Source organism: Kogia breviceps, chromosome 3 (assembly GCF_026419965.1).
Source record: "Kogia breviceps isolate mKogBre1 chromosome 3, mKogBre1 haplotype 1, whole genome shotgun sequence".
In the NCBI taxonomy this organism is placed as follows: Eukaryota; Metazoa; Chordata; class Mammalia; order Artiodactyla; family Physeteridae; genus Kogia; species Kogia breviceps.
The window spans coordinates 11,418,203-11,433,061 of record NC_081312.1 but is presented as its reverse complement, the minus strand read 5'-3'; the positions used below and the strand labels follow the sequence as shown (position 1 = coordinate 11,433,061).

General features: G+C 46.4%; 1 non-coding gene across 1 annotated transcript; it reads left to right on the top strand.

Moving 5' to 3' along the window:
* Positions 1-12,188: 12,188 nt before the first annotated feature.
* LOC131753894 (U6 spliceosomal RNA) lies at positions 12,189-12,292 on the top strand. Its single transcript, XR_009334961.1, has one exon. It is a non-coding gene; the product is annotated as a U6 spliceosomal RNA (small nuclear RNA).
* The last annotated feature ends 2,567 nt before the right edge of the window (positions 12,293-14,859 follow it).

Genomic DNA, 14,859 nt, shown 5'->3' with positions numbered 1-14,859 from the left:
TCTTAATCCAGTCGTCAGGGTAAGTCCCACTGGAAGGTGACATTTAGCCAAAATGTGACAAAGGTGAGCAAGAAAGTCATGCAGATATCTGGGGAAAGAGCTCTCAGGCAGAGGAAGAGCAAATGCTCTAAGATAGCCTTGGTGTTGACAAGGGACAGTCAGGAGGCTAGACGGGCTACAGCAGAATGAGCAACTGAGGAGGAGGAATGGGAGGTGAGTCCACAAAGAGACCGCACTCGGCTCCTGGGCCACTGCAAGGACGCTGCCTTTTACTCTGAGCAAGACAGGATTCCTTGGAGGAATGCAGGACCTCGTCTTGTCTAAGCAGGATCACTCTGCTACTGTGTGGAGGAGAGACTGGGTGGGGGAGCAAGGATGGAGGAGAGAGGGGACAGTTAGGGTTCTCTTGCACTAATCTAGGTAATGAATGATGGTGGCTCAGACCAAGGTAGCAGCAAAGATGGTGAGAATTGGTCGGATGTTGACTCAATGGGATTTGTTGGTGGGTGGGATATAGGGTTTGAGAGCAAGAGAAAACTCACGGATGTCTGAGGTTTAGAGTCCAAGCGATCGGGAAAATGGAGTTGAAATGGGGAAGACGGCAGGAGGTGAAGGGTTAGGGGCTTAAGTCAGGAGTTCTGTTTTAGACAGTTTCGGTTTGAGACATCGGTCAAACATCCGATGGAGATGTCAAGCACGCAATTTGATAAGAAATCTGGAGTTCAAGGGCATGACTCAGGCTAGAGATATAAAATCGGGAGTTGTCAGTACAGGGGTGGTATAAAGCCTGGATGAGATCACCGAGGGTGTGAGTGTAGACAGAGAAAAGTTCAAGGACAAGGCCAGGGACATGACAATATTCAGAGGTCAGGGAGGAGACGAGGAGACAGCAAAAGAGCTGAAGAGATAGGAGGAAACCCAGGAGAGTACTAGCCCCGGAAGCCTCGTACAGGATGCCTGCCTGGGGGACAGAGCAATCAGCTGGTGGCGTAAAGGGACTACTGACAGGTGGCCTTGGATCTGAACACAGGGAGATCATCAGTGGCCTTCATAAGAGCAAATATGGAAGACGGTCTCGTATATGTTAAATCAAAACACCCAGGTGCAATACAGTGTGGATAGTAGGCTGCCACTGAGTGAAAAACGTAGGGGACCACATATCCATGTATATATTTGTGTGGACAGAGAATGTCCACAAATGTTTTCTGAAAAGATACACAAAAAACAGTGGCTGCTTTTAGGGAGAGGAACTGGGAAAAGGAGGTTCCTGAAGTGAGAGGAATCATATTTCATCCCATATTTGTTAAGTGATTAAAATATTTTTCATCAAATTTATATTGCTTTTTCAACTAAACATAGTTATAAAAAGGAAAACCACATGGATATTATGAAATGTGAAATATATATAAAGTGCTGACCTATAACAGAAGTCCAGTAAATGTCCATTTCCTGTTGAAAGGTTTGTTTACAGAAAGGGAAACTTCCAAGGCAGTCCTGTGTGTTGGCTTGTCTTCACCAAGATGGAAATGAATCCGAATTTTTTGCCAGTGTGCATCTTTGGAAAATAACATTTTCCAATAATTAGTGTTATCATACTTTAAAACATGAAAAACAAAAACATAAATCAACACTAAACAAAAACAGGAAAAGCAATTCCTTAATGACATCTAAAACTTGATCCAGATTTAAATATCCCTATTTGCCTCTATGAGTTTTCTTTTCTTTTTTTTTTTTTTTTTTTTTTTTGCGGTATGCGGGCCTCTCACTGTTGTGGCCTCTCCCGTTGCGGGGCACAGGCTCCGGACGCACAGGCCCAGCGGCCATGGCTCACGGGCTTAGTTGCTCCGCGGCATGTGGGATCTTCCCGGACCAGGGCACGAACCTGTGTCTCCTGCATCGGCAGGCGGATTCTCAACCACTGCGCCACCAGGGAAGCCCTATGAGTTTTCTTTATGACCGGTTTGTCCAAACCGGGATCCAGACCAAGGCCTTGCGTTGCCTTTGGTTGTGATGTCTCTTGAGCTCTTCTGACCTAAACCAACTCCCTTCGTGAAAGACACTGCATTGATTGTCCCACAGAAGGACCAGCCTTCTGGGATCGTTGGGCGTCTTCCTCGTGGTACCATTTAGCTTGTCCATCTATCTCTCCATCTCTTGGAAACTAGAAGTTAGATCTAAAATCTTGATTTAGATTCAAGTTAAACGCTTTTGGCTGAAATACATTATAGATTGTGTTACGTTTACCAGAAAATGCATAAGGTCCTCTCGTGCTGAGATGCTTACATATGTTTCCACCCACGTGACCACGGCCCAAATCAAGACTGAGAACATCGCTAGCTCCCCAACGGGCCCCCTCGCATGCCCCTTCCCAGATAACAGCCCACACACAAAGGAAACCTCTATTGTGACTTTGTTCACACAGATGAGTTTGGCCTGCTTCAGCACCCCGTACAAGTAGCGTCTTATAATACGAACTCTTTCACTCAACATTATCTGTGATATGCACACGTATTTTTGTGCGTATCAAGGTTTTTCCCCTGTTATTGTCTTATTTCATTAGATGAATATGCCACAGTTTTGTTATCCATTCCCTTGCTGATAGACTTCCTAATAGTTTTAACACCAATAGATAATTTTGGCAGAATTGTTGATTTCCTTGAAGATTGCAGAACTGATCAGACTCTAAATCAGGTGTCATTGCCAGAAAAAAAGTGGCATAGGAGAGATTTAAACTGACAGTGCAGGTCTAGTGGGAGAGAGACGACTCAATTCAAGAGATGTTCGTTTAGAGTAGGCACAGCTACTGAGACCATGAAACTGGTTTTCAAAGAACTCTTCAGTACATTGCTTTACAGACTTCTACAGCCACCTGTAAAGAAGGGTGTGTTCTCCCTGTCTTGATACTGAATGAGGACCCTGACGGGCAAAGTGCCCAGCTGCAGGCCACACAGTGATGACAGAGTGGGACCTGCCGCCTCCTGCTGGGCTCTCCCCACCATCCCCTGTTGCTGTGGGAAGAAGCTGAGAGGTCTAGGACAGGAACCCTCTTCTCAAGACCGCCGGTGGAAAGGAGGAAGGAAACACTCAGAGAAACAAGGCAGTGCAATCGAGTTTTGCAATGCGGCTGGCTGCAGCAACGTGCCCTTTGTACAGGCCAATAAACCGAGGCAGAGGGAGAAAGCCAGCAGCATCCAGCTCTGCCTGTGACCTGAGCAAGGCCAGGTTCCAAGGACTGTGAGGCCAAAGTCTCCTTGGGCGATGCCAGCTCTCTGCTCACACCATGATATTCATGCCCAGAGCCAAAGTGGTAAAAAAGCAGGGCCCAGGCCTGTGCATGGGGATTTGTCTCCATGATGTCCCCCTTCTATGACATCTGTTCTCCTTCCAAGGCCTGGGAAACGTCCCTCTCAAAGCCATCAGTAACCTCCACGCCAAACATTTAGCGACATTCCTTTAGTCCTCTGTGGCACTTAGAAAACACAGCTATTGACTAACTATATTAAGCAATGCCACCCGCAGCCCACCCCTGGCAGCCCCATGAGCCCCAGTGACATCCACCCTCTGGGGTCATGGGGAAAGAGGCCCCTGGTGGCCTCTCGGGTCCTAAATTGCTTTTCCTGGCACAGTCCTGCCCTCCGCGCTCCGCCAGAGGCCTGCAGAGGGACCTCACTTTACGAGAACCCAAGATTTAAAAGGAAAAGTATAAACAAGCTCACAACCCATGTGCCTCAGCAGTTGACGCTTTCCCAGGCCAACCTTGGGTCTAGAACATGAGTCCGTCTACAGCAGCGAGTCTCAAACACCACTTCCAAGCACACGTCGATTGCAGAAAGGGAAGCCTACACACACGAGCCAAGAGCCGTGTGCTTCTTCAACTCCAGTGAGCGCACGATCACCTGGGTCTTGTTCAAGTGCGTGCTCTGATTCACTGGGCCTGGGGCAGGGCCTGAGACCTTGCATTTCCAGCCGGCGATGCTGGCTGCTGGTCCCCGTGCCACTCTGAGCAGTAAGACACTAGAAACTGTAATGAAACACACACGGCTGTACTTAGAATCGCTGAAGAGATTTTCACAATAAATACCTCTGTCTGCGCCCTACCCCAGACCAATGGATCAGAATTCTTGATGAGGGGAAGGGAACACGGAGAGAGAGTGAGCCTCAAAAATAAATGAGTGGCACCTAGTATGGACCATGATGATAATGTAGAGTGAAACGAAGAGATAATTTTAAAACCCTGTGCCTCTAAGACCAACATAAAGAAATGCCAGAAATTAGAGTCTGAGAGAGAGAGAGAAAAGAGTCTTCCCCAAGGTATTTGGATGCATGGGGGGATTGAGCGCTACACCAAGATACAGAAGGAAATGAATCACAAAATTATCATCATCGGGACTTCCCTGGTGGCACAGCGGTTGCGAGTCCGCCTGCCGATGCAGGGGACACGGGTTCGTGCCCCGGTCCGGGAAGATCCCACATGCCGTGGAGCGGATAGGCCCGTGAGCCATGGCCACTGAGCCTGCGCATCCGGAGCCTGTGCTCTGCAACGGGAGAGGCCACAGTAGTGAGAGGCCCGCGTACCACCAAAAAAAAAAAAAAAAAAAAAATTATCATCATCATTTATAATCAGGTACCCAATATTCTTTACAGTTTAAAAGAATAATAGCTACTATGCGTACATTTATGAGGCTCCTACAGTGTGTATGCAGGATCACTGTCAGTCCTCGTAACAGCCCTACGCTGGGTTCACGCTTATTTCCTCCCATTTTACACCCGAGGAAGCTGAGGGGCAGAGAGATTCAGGCATTGCCCCAAGGTCGGTGTGACTGGTGAGGCTGGAGCTGAACTTGGCCTCATGCTGTAAACCCACCACTGGCTTTTGTACAGCCCATGAGCTGAGAATGGTTCTTCCATTTTTAAATGGTTGGGGAAAAAAGTCCAAAGAAGAAGAATTCATGTCATGTGAAAATGACACAAAATTCAGATTTCAGCGTGTACAAATCAAGGCTTATTGGCGCGCAGCCACGCCCATTCTTTTCTATCTTGTCCATGGCTGCTTTCCTGTAGCCACAGAGTTGAATGATTGTGACAGAGACCATACGGCCAGCAAAGCTGAAAATGTTTACATCTGGCCTTTTCCAGAAGAGCTTTGCTGACCCCTGCTCTGAATGGTTACCCCGTTTATAAATTCTCTACTTTTCTTTTTTTATACTTAAATGAGCGCTGTTTTTATCCTAAAACTACTAAATTCGAGCATGTATAAAGTAGCTTTTATAGGGTCATATAACAAACTAATTGTCTGAGATTTCTGGAGTATGAATTCAAGCCCATGAATACAAACGTATTCAGTGTTAGATGTGTGAGACCATAAGAACATTTACAACAAAAGGAAATCTTAACCTTTCTTATACATGGATATGTAGCAACTGGAGGCTAGACCAGGCCTGGAAGAGGCTAGACCAGGCCTGGAAGAGGCAAGCAGCTGACCAAGAAAATCAAAATGACAAACTAAAGAGGAGGAAGTACCCGCCAAGTTATTTCCATGAGTTTGTAGGATATATGAAACATTCATTTAGCAAATATCTCTTGAAGCCAATTACATGCTCTGGGGAGTCAGAAGAAAGTAACACAGACTTTGACCTCAAGAAGCTCATGATCTAGTGGGAAAATCAGGCGAGTATGTACAGAGCTGTATGAGACCATGAGAAGAGGATATCCTGGCAGGCATCCTGGAGGAGGTGAGTCTAGAATGGTGAATTAGCAGGTACTACATAAAAGTGTGGCTGTAAGACCCTCAAGGGCAGGCTTTGTGTGTTTCTCAGCTCTGTATTCCAACTGCTCTGTTACAGGGCTGTGCCTGGCACCTGAGAGGCATTTCTTAAATGTTTTTAATTCATCAGAAGGTAGGGAGGGAAGATGAGAGAATCACAGTGTAGGCCTCTGGGAGATAACTTTGGGTAGATGCTGGAATCTGCCTGGCTACCTGGGAAGACGGGGAGGATCCTGGAAGACTTTTCAGCTTTGTTTTGTTTTGTTTTAACGATTAAATGTATATACATTTATTAAAGGACATTTGGAAAAAAGAAACTATGGAAGAAAAAATTACCTAACAAGCAGAATTAGCATTTATTTCCTTCCAGCATCTTTCCTCTCAACAGGTAACAAATTTTTATTTTAATTTCGTGTCCTGCTTTTGCCTCTCTCATCGTCAGTCAGACTTTAAGCATCCTCTATGTTGTCACAGCCTTAAGAATCATTGGTTTTAATGACTGCCTAGTTGTCTGGTGATTAGACCATCAACTCAGGTAACTAATCCCCTGATATTGGACCTGAGTTATTCTCTGGTTTTCAATCTTATTGTGAGGATTCAGCAATTCTCTTACGTACAGCACTACCATGAACGTGTTAGCAATTATTATAGATAGTTCTGGATGAATGTCTTTATCCCTAAAGCTTTCTTATGATTTTTGTCCTTGGAAATGAGGGGAATAATGGGTTCAAACTCCTTCAGTATCAAAAAGTCAAAAGTATTTCCCAAAGGCTGAAACTGACTTCAAACTTTCTGGGCAGCTTTTAAAATGGTGATACCTACTCAGAAGCAGCCTTCCCAGTTTTTCAGCTGTTTTTAGTGCAGAGGGGCTGAGTTTTCATATGTAAATGACATCAGGTACTAAGTCTCTTGAGTTACCTGCAGGAAGTCCTTCTTTGACAGGTGCTGACTCCCTTTTAAGACACCAGTCAGACCCCAGTTGTTTACCGTATTTACATGCAGCCCCCAAATGTTGCCGGATCAAGCAAATAAAAATATTGGAGGTCAGTTACATTGGAATCTCGGATAAAGTTTTTGCTATAAGTATGTCCCAAATGGGCTGTGAGGTACACTTATACTTTAAAAAAGTATTTGTTGTTGAGATTCAAATTTAACTAGGCCTCCTGTATTTTACCCAGCTGTATCTAACCCCACCCATGAAGAGTCCATCCAACCTTTGAAGCCCCCTCATTGTGAATGTGACCTTCATCTGCCCCCTGGGGTCAGTTCCTTCCGTTCTCCTGGGAGTGGGACTATCCATGTTGATTGGATGCCAAGGGTCCTATCCCCGATGCCGTATTACAGCCACTATGGAGAACAGTATGGAGGTTCCTTACAAAACTACAAATAGAACTACCATACGACCCAGCAATCCCACTACTGGGCATATACCCTGAGAAAACCAGAATTCAAAAAGAGTCATGTACCAAAATGTTCACTGCAGCTCTATTTACAATAGCCAGGACATGGAAGCAACCTAAGTGTCCATCGACAGATGAATGGATAAAGCAGATGTGGCACATATATACAATGGAATATTACTCAGCCATAAAAAGAAATGAAACTGAGTTATTTGTAGTGAGGTGGATGGACCTGGAGTCTGTCATACAGAGTGAAGTAAGTCAGAAGAAGAAAAACAAATACCATATGCTAACACATATATATGGAATCTAAGAAAAACAAAAATGTCATGAAGAGGCTAGGGGTAGGACGGGAATAATACACAGACCTACTAGAGCGTGGACTTGAGGATATGGGGAGGGGCAAGGGTAAGCTGTGACGAAGTGAGAGAGTGGCATGGACATATATACACTACCAAATGTAAACTAGATAGCTAGTGGGAAGCAGCCGCATGGCACAGGGAGATCAGCTCCGTGCTTTGTGACCACCTAGAGGGGCGGGATAGGGAGGGTGACGCAAGAGGGAAGAGATATGGGAACATATGTATATGTATAACTGATTCACTTTGTTGTAAAGGAGAAACTAACACACCATTGTAAAGCAATTATACTCCAATAAAGATGTTAAAAAAAAAAAAAAAAAAAAAGGAAGAAACCTGCATGGCCTAGAGGAGCTGGCTTTGTTTGTTTTGTTGGGTAAAGATTTTGCCTGCTTATATTAGTGGGTAAATGTTTGTTTTCTTTTGGGAGAGCCAGAAATATCCAGGCAGGCCTGGCCCCAGAAGGCTTGATGGAATAGGTCAGAGCAGCTTCTTCCATGGCGTCCTTGAGGAAAGTCCCTCTTGGATTTTCAAGGCCAGAGGAAAGAGAAAAGAGCATTTTAGCCTTAAGAAGCAGACAGTCGGGGGCCGAAGGATGGGGGGTGTTCAAGCTTAAAGAGACGTCAGGGACCATCTCCCCAACATGCTGGTGTGAAAGGACTCTAAAAGCCTGCCGGAAGCTCTCTGGACCCCTTTCCTGACAGGCCTCTGTTCACCCAGAGTGTTCTCCTCCATTTTGCATCCGCATCCCGACTTCCAGAAAGCTCTCCCGTCTTTTGTACCCAACCTCAGACTCCCTCTGACTCCCTCTTTAGAACTTTTGATCTTCTAACCTAAGACTGAGGTCACCCTGAGGGGTCCTTCTCTTCCAGCCTCTGCAGTGTGAACACTGACCTCCCTCCTGGACTCTGACCCTCGGTCAGGAGTACCAGGCATCGTTGGGACACCCAGCAGGACTCTCTGTCCTCTGACTGCCCTTCAGAGAGGAGCAAACAGTCATCCCACACTTACCCACTGCCTGGTCTTCTATCTCCAGGCCGGAATGGCCCCATTTCCTCCAGCTGGATGTTCTCTTCTGAGCCTGCTCCAGGCTCGCCTGAGCCCACCTAGGTCTGCCTGGCTGCCTTAAGGCAGAGTCCAAATCTCTTCCCTTGAGACAGATATGTCTGTTTATGCGGCCTCATGTCAAATTAGCTTTTTGGACTGGTTCTACCACTTCCCTTCATAGATAAGGAGGCTGAGGCCAAGTACCCAGCCCCAAGTCACACAGCAAATAGGCAGCAGAACAACACCTTGAACCCGGGTCTCTGGCTCCTAAGCTGGACTTCTTTCTGCTGTCACGCACAGCCCTGCCCAGAGTGTATCAGGAGGGGTATATAGCCTGGAGGCTCTGCGTGTGGATAGTGAGAGCCTGGTATTCCAAACCCAGGCCTTAGGCCTGGTGGATGCAGGACATTGAGAACCTTTTCCAGCCTCTCTACTGAGATGATCCTGCACGCACTTTAATGCTGAGTTCTAGGGATGGGAATTAGGGTGATCTTGGACACCCCTCATGTCTCCACTCCCTCACTGAGTGCCCTCCATGTGCCAGGTGTTGTTCTGGGCACTGGAGATGTGGCATCGAAAGAACCAAAGTCCCGCCCTCCTGCAGCTCACATTCTAGTCTCAGACACAGGCAACACAAACAGAAGATGTAGACCACTGTACAAGGTCAAGGAGTGGTGTGTGCAGAGAGAGGAAAAATCAGAACGGGGGCCCACCTATGGTTCTCACCCTGGACTCTCGAGCCAACTAGCGGACATTTGGACAATGTCCAGGGCTTTTTCTGCTTGTCACAATAAGGGGGGGCAGGTGCGTACCAGGTGTTTAGCTGGCTGCTGCAGGTACACCAGCCATCCTGCCATGCACAAGACACATGAAGCAATGAGGGGCTGAAAACTGACCTCCTTCGCGAAACTCTGGAATATCCCAGCAGACATCTACGTAGGTGAAAAATCTGCTTATAATTATATGAACCTAGACCCTAACTTGGTTTTATAAATAAGCAGCGAGTATTTTATACACAGATTTATCACTCACTGCTTCAGGAATTCAAGAACTAGGCATACAGAGGGAAGGTTACACGATGTTTTGTTTGGCATTCCACCAAGAATTGTTCACTGTTTTAAGAAATCACAGCCCTGGGGCTTCCCTGGTGGCGCAGTGGTCGAGAGCCCGCCTGCCGATGCAGGGGACGCGGGTTCGTGCCCCGGTCCGGGAAGATCCCACATGCCGCGGAGCGGCTGGGCCCGTGAGCCATGGCCGCTGAGCCTGCGCGTCCGGAGCCTGTGCTCCGCAACGGGAGAGGCCGCAACAGTGAGAGGCCCACGTACCGCAAAAAAAAAAAAAAAAAAAAGAAATCACAGCCCTGTGGAATCTGAGTCAACACGCTGTATCTTTGTGGCTGTCACATTTATAAGAACTCTAGGTATAAGGGCAGAGAGCTGCCAGAACATCTATTTGTTAAAATACATATTAAATTATTAAACATTCTTTTCCTTTTATTTTTCCCTTAAATTATTGTACATCCTATTGATTTTTTTTAGAAGTATGTGCTTAGGTAGGTTTTATTTTATGCTTATGTGAATTTATTTTATGCTTATAAAATGTGATAAAAGGGGGCAAATGTGCTAGCGAGCAGGGGCCCTACAGGGGGCAGGAAGGAGCCATGAGCATATCTGGGGGAAGAGTGTTCCAGGCAGAAGCAACAGGGTCTGTGAATGGGGGCAGGAGGTTGGTGGAGAGAAGACCCATGGAAGGGAGCCTTGTCAGCCATGGCAAAGACCATGGACTCTGTCCCTGGCCCTAGGTCGGCGCTGAGGATTCAGGGTTGAGCTGGCGGGAGAAACATGTCCCAGGGCCCAGGACCAAGCAGGAAAAGGACACAATTTAACCCCTTCTTTTTGTTTTTAAAGCTCACTGTGGTTGCTACTAGGAGGCTACTGCAGGGGTCCAGCCTTGACAGTGGCTTGGATTAGAGGAGGAGGCCGGGGGTGGTCAGATTTGTGATGTATTTTGAAGGGAAAACCCACAGAATTCGTTGCTGGAAATGTGATTGAAAGAACACACACACACAGTAGTCAAGGACTCACTCCTCAGAGACAGGGTGACAAAGAGGGAGCTGGCTAATCTACAGGGGGTATTCAGCTTTCCAGTTAGCAGATTACATTGAGAGAGGCTTTGCACCTTGAAAATACAAACGATCTCTCAAAATGTAAAAAATTAAGCCTAATTAAAAAGCACACGTTAGCATATGTTTAAGCTGGGCGGTAGGTCTGGGGGCTGCGGATTATTTTATTACTATCTCTTATCACTTACATATGTATGTTACATATTTTGGGGGGGCACCTGTTAAATATCACACAGTGGTACTTTTTAAAAAGCTTGGCACTGACATCTTTTGTGCGCCCAGGACTCTATTTCCTGGACAAAGACAAAACTAGCCAGAGCATGGGTAGGGTAAGAGCAACAGGTGGAGGTCAAGAGAACACTGAAGTGAGAGGTCAAGGGCTCAGAGCAGGATAATGGAGCCAGTGGAGCTGGACTTCAAGGGCTCAAGTTCTGGCCTTGATGTTTGTCACGTGACCTTGGGCAGGTTCACTCACTTCTCTAAGATTATATCGGGTTTTTTTGTTTTTAAATTATTTAGTTATTTATTTATTTATGGCTGTGTTGGGTCTTCATTGCGGTGCGCGGGCTTCTCATTGCGGTGGCTTCTCTTGTCGAGGAGCAGGGGCTCTAGGCGCGCAGGCTTTAGTAGTTGCAGCACGCAGGCTCAGCAGTTGTGGTTCACAGGCTTAGCTGCTCTGCGGCATGAGTGATCTTTCCGGACCAGGGCTCGAACCCATGTCCCCTGCACTGGCAGGTGGATTCTTAACCACTGTGCCGCCAGGGAAGCCCTCACTCATGTCTCCAAAACTCAGTATCCTCATCTGTAAAATAAGGACCATCACAGTGCCTCCCCCTAATATTACTGTGAGGACTGAAAAAGAGATAATACATGCAAAGCCACCAGCACAATGCCTGGCAGGGATGCCGCTTTTGTGGTTGCTGTTGTACTTGAGGATGGGACAGAAGACGAGAAGGGTGTTAGCTGGATGCTCTTGAAGAACTGCTACCTGGGCTCTGGGCTCCCCAGTAAGTATAGGAGCCCCCACCCAGGGCTCTTGCTGGAGAAGCATCCAGTTTTCGTGCTTCCAGCATCCTCCTTCAAAGGCATCCTGCAGTCCAGGCCCTTTGATTAGCACCTTCTTTCTTCAAGCAGAAGGCAAATCCAATCCCAGCTTCCTGGTGGCCCAGAGTTGAGGTGGAAATGTTTTCTCCAGAAGGTCACTTCGTTCTGTACCTATAAGCAAAGCTAAACGGGAGGCCAAATTATAATGAGGAGGCTATTTGACGAGCAGGGGGAAGTAAAGGGATTGATAATATCTTAAGATGTGCATCTGGTCTCTTCCCCCTTCCTTGGTCAGGCTGGGGACATGGTTGGGCCAGGCTCGAGGAGGGACCTGAGTGATCAAGGGATTGGTACCTACGGGTGGACCAAGCAAACATGGAAATAGTGTGGAGATAATGGGATCCAGTTTCTCACCATCAGAGAAGAGAGTAACATCTGATGGAAAAGAGGGAGTGCTCGCTTCGGCAGTACATACACTAAAATTGGAACAATACAGAGATGAGCGTGGCCTCTGCGCAAGTATGACATGCAAATTCGTGAAGCGGTCCATATTAAAAAAAAAAAAAAAAGCGGGGCGGGGGACTCCCCTGGCGGTCCAGTGGTTAAAACTCCACGCTTCCAATGCTGGAGACAGGGGTTCAATCCCTAGTGGGGGAACTAAGATCCCATATGCTGCATGGCAAAATAATTGAAGTATACAAAATGTAGCATTTAACTGTGCGATACAATTATTAAAAAAAAAAAAAAAAAAAAAAAGAGGACTTCCCTGGTGGCGCAGTGGTTGAGAGCCCGCCTGCTGATGCAGGGGACGTGGGTTCGTGCCCCGGTCCGGGAAGATGCCACATGCCGCGGAGCGGCTGGGCTCCTGAGCCATGGCCGCTGATCCTGCGCGTCCGGAGCCTGTGCTCCGCAACGGGAGAGGCCACAACAGTGAGAGGCCCGCGTACCACAAAAAAACAAAGAAAGAAAAAGAAAACAGGAAAAGACTAGAGTAAACCCTGAGTGTTGAATTGGAATTAGAAATGTTGGTGTAAACTCATGGTTTTTAAATGGATGTATAGATGCAGGAGTTTGTATTAGATGCATGTATTAACCTATACACACACACATATGTATATACACATGTATTTCCTACTCCTATCTGCCAGAAAGCCTGGAAGCAGTGTCAGCTCGGTATCAATAAGCATACATAGCACACAGGTCATGGTGTTTTTCTTTTTGGTTTTTTTTTTGGCCTCACCACATGGTATGCGGGATCTCAGTTCCCTGACCAGGGATCGAACCCTCACCCCCTGCATTGGAAGCACGGAGTCTTAACCACTGGACAGCCAGGGAAGTCCCCAGGTCATGGTTTCTAATCACCATCCTCCATCCAAACCACTAAAACTCATTATTCAAATGATTGAGTCCAAGGCTGAGGCATGGAAATTACAAGATGAGCCTGGAACATCTTGGGCCAGATGTAAGGAAATATTCAAAAAAGCAAAATGATGTGTGTATATCAAAGTAACACAAGAGTCAACCGAATAGTCAAATAGATAATTGTCAAACTGACAACAGTAAAGGTCAAAACAATGTAAACATTTGTCTGGCTCTTTTTTCGATACCATGAGCATCTTAACGGTTTATTAAGTATCTTAGTCTATTTGGCTGCTATGACAAAAGTACCATAGACTGGGTGTCCTATAAACAACAGAAATTTCTCTCTCACAGTTCTGGAGGTCAGGAAGTCCAAGATCAAGATTCTGGCAGATTCTGTTTCTGGCAAGAGCCTGCTTGCCGTCTTCTCCCTGTGTTCTCACATGATGGAAGGGACAAGGGAGCTCTCTGGGGTCTGTTTTATAAGGGCACTAATCCCATTCGTGAAAGCTCTGTCCTCTTGACCTCCCAGAGCCCCCACCTCCAAATGCCATCATATGGGAGATAGGATTTAACATACAAATTTTAGCGGTATATGATCTATAGCACTGAGTAATTGATACAGTATAGGTTTGGCTGCTATAACAAAACCCAAAGATTGACAATGGCTGAACAAATAGAAGTTTAATTCTCTTGCCCTTAAAAGTCTGAGCTGGTATGGTGCCTCTCCTCCACTAAGTCATTAGGAACCTAGGTTCCTTCTGTCTTCTTTCTCTGCATCCTCAACACTCAGCTTCTACCTCATGGGTCAATATGGCTGCTCCACCTCCTGCCAGCACAACCCTGTTCTAGCCAGAAGGACAAAAGAAAAGAGAGAAGAGGTGAGTATGTGCCCTCTGTTTTTTTTTTTGAAGAAACGTAACAGACCCTGTTGCCTTTTGCCCTCTTTAAGGACATGACCTAGAAGTTGTACATATCAGTTCTGGTTACACCACGCTCTCCAGAACATTGTTACCAGGTCGTGCCAATCTGCAAGGGAAGCTGGCGGAAAAAAATGTAATATTTAGCTAAGCAACTATGTACTTAGCTAAAAATTACTTTACCATGTTAAAAAGGGATAACAGGAACTGGGGGACAGTTAGCAGTCTCTGTCACTCTTACAAATAAATTCTTTGTTTTGCTTTAGTTAAACAGAGTTGATTTCTGTTGCATGTGACCAACATGAGAGGAGTACAGGAAAAGGGGACACAAACTTTTATTGACCAACTCCTGTGTCCCAGGAATATCACACAGATCATCTCTTTTAATCTTAGCAGTGACTCAATAAAGTAGGATTTGACAGGTGAGGAAACTGAGGCTCAGAGAGACAAAGTAATCTGGTCACAGTCACAAGCCATGAGTGACAGAGCTAGAATCTGAACCTAGATCTCTGAGACCCAGAGTTCAGCCTTTTCCCATGGTACCACACTTGGGGTGCTCTTCCTTTGCCCAAGACACCCCCCAGGCCCCTAACCACCCCTCGCCCCACTGGTGCTGGGAATACACCAGCCATGGCAATGCCTGCTTCTCACTTTCCGCGTGTGTCTCAGTCTGTCTGTGGTTGGCATCTTCTCCCTTTAGCAATGTTGACGCCAGCCTCAATGACGCACATTTGTGCTTAGACAGTAGGCTGTGTCTCTAGCTACACCCTGATCTCATGATTAGAACTTGGGTGTTAGGACACACCTCAGCCATCCCTCGGTCACTCATGTACTCTAAATAAGA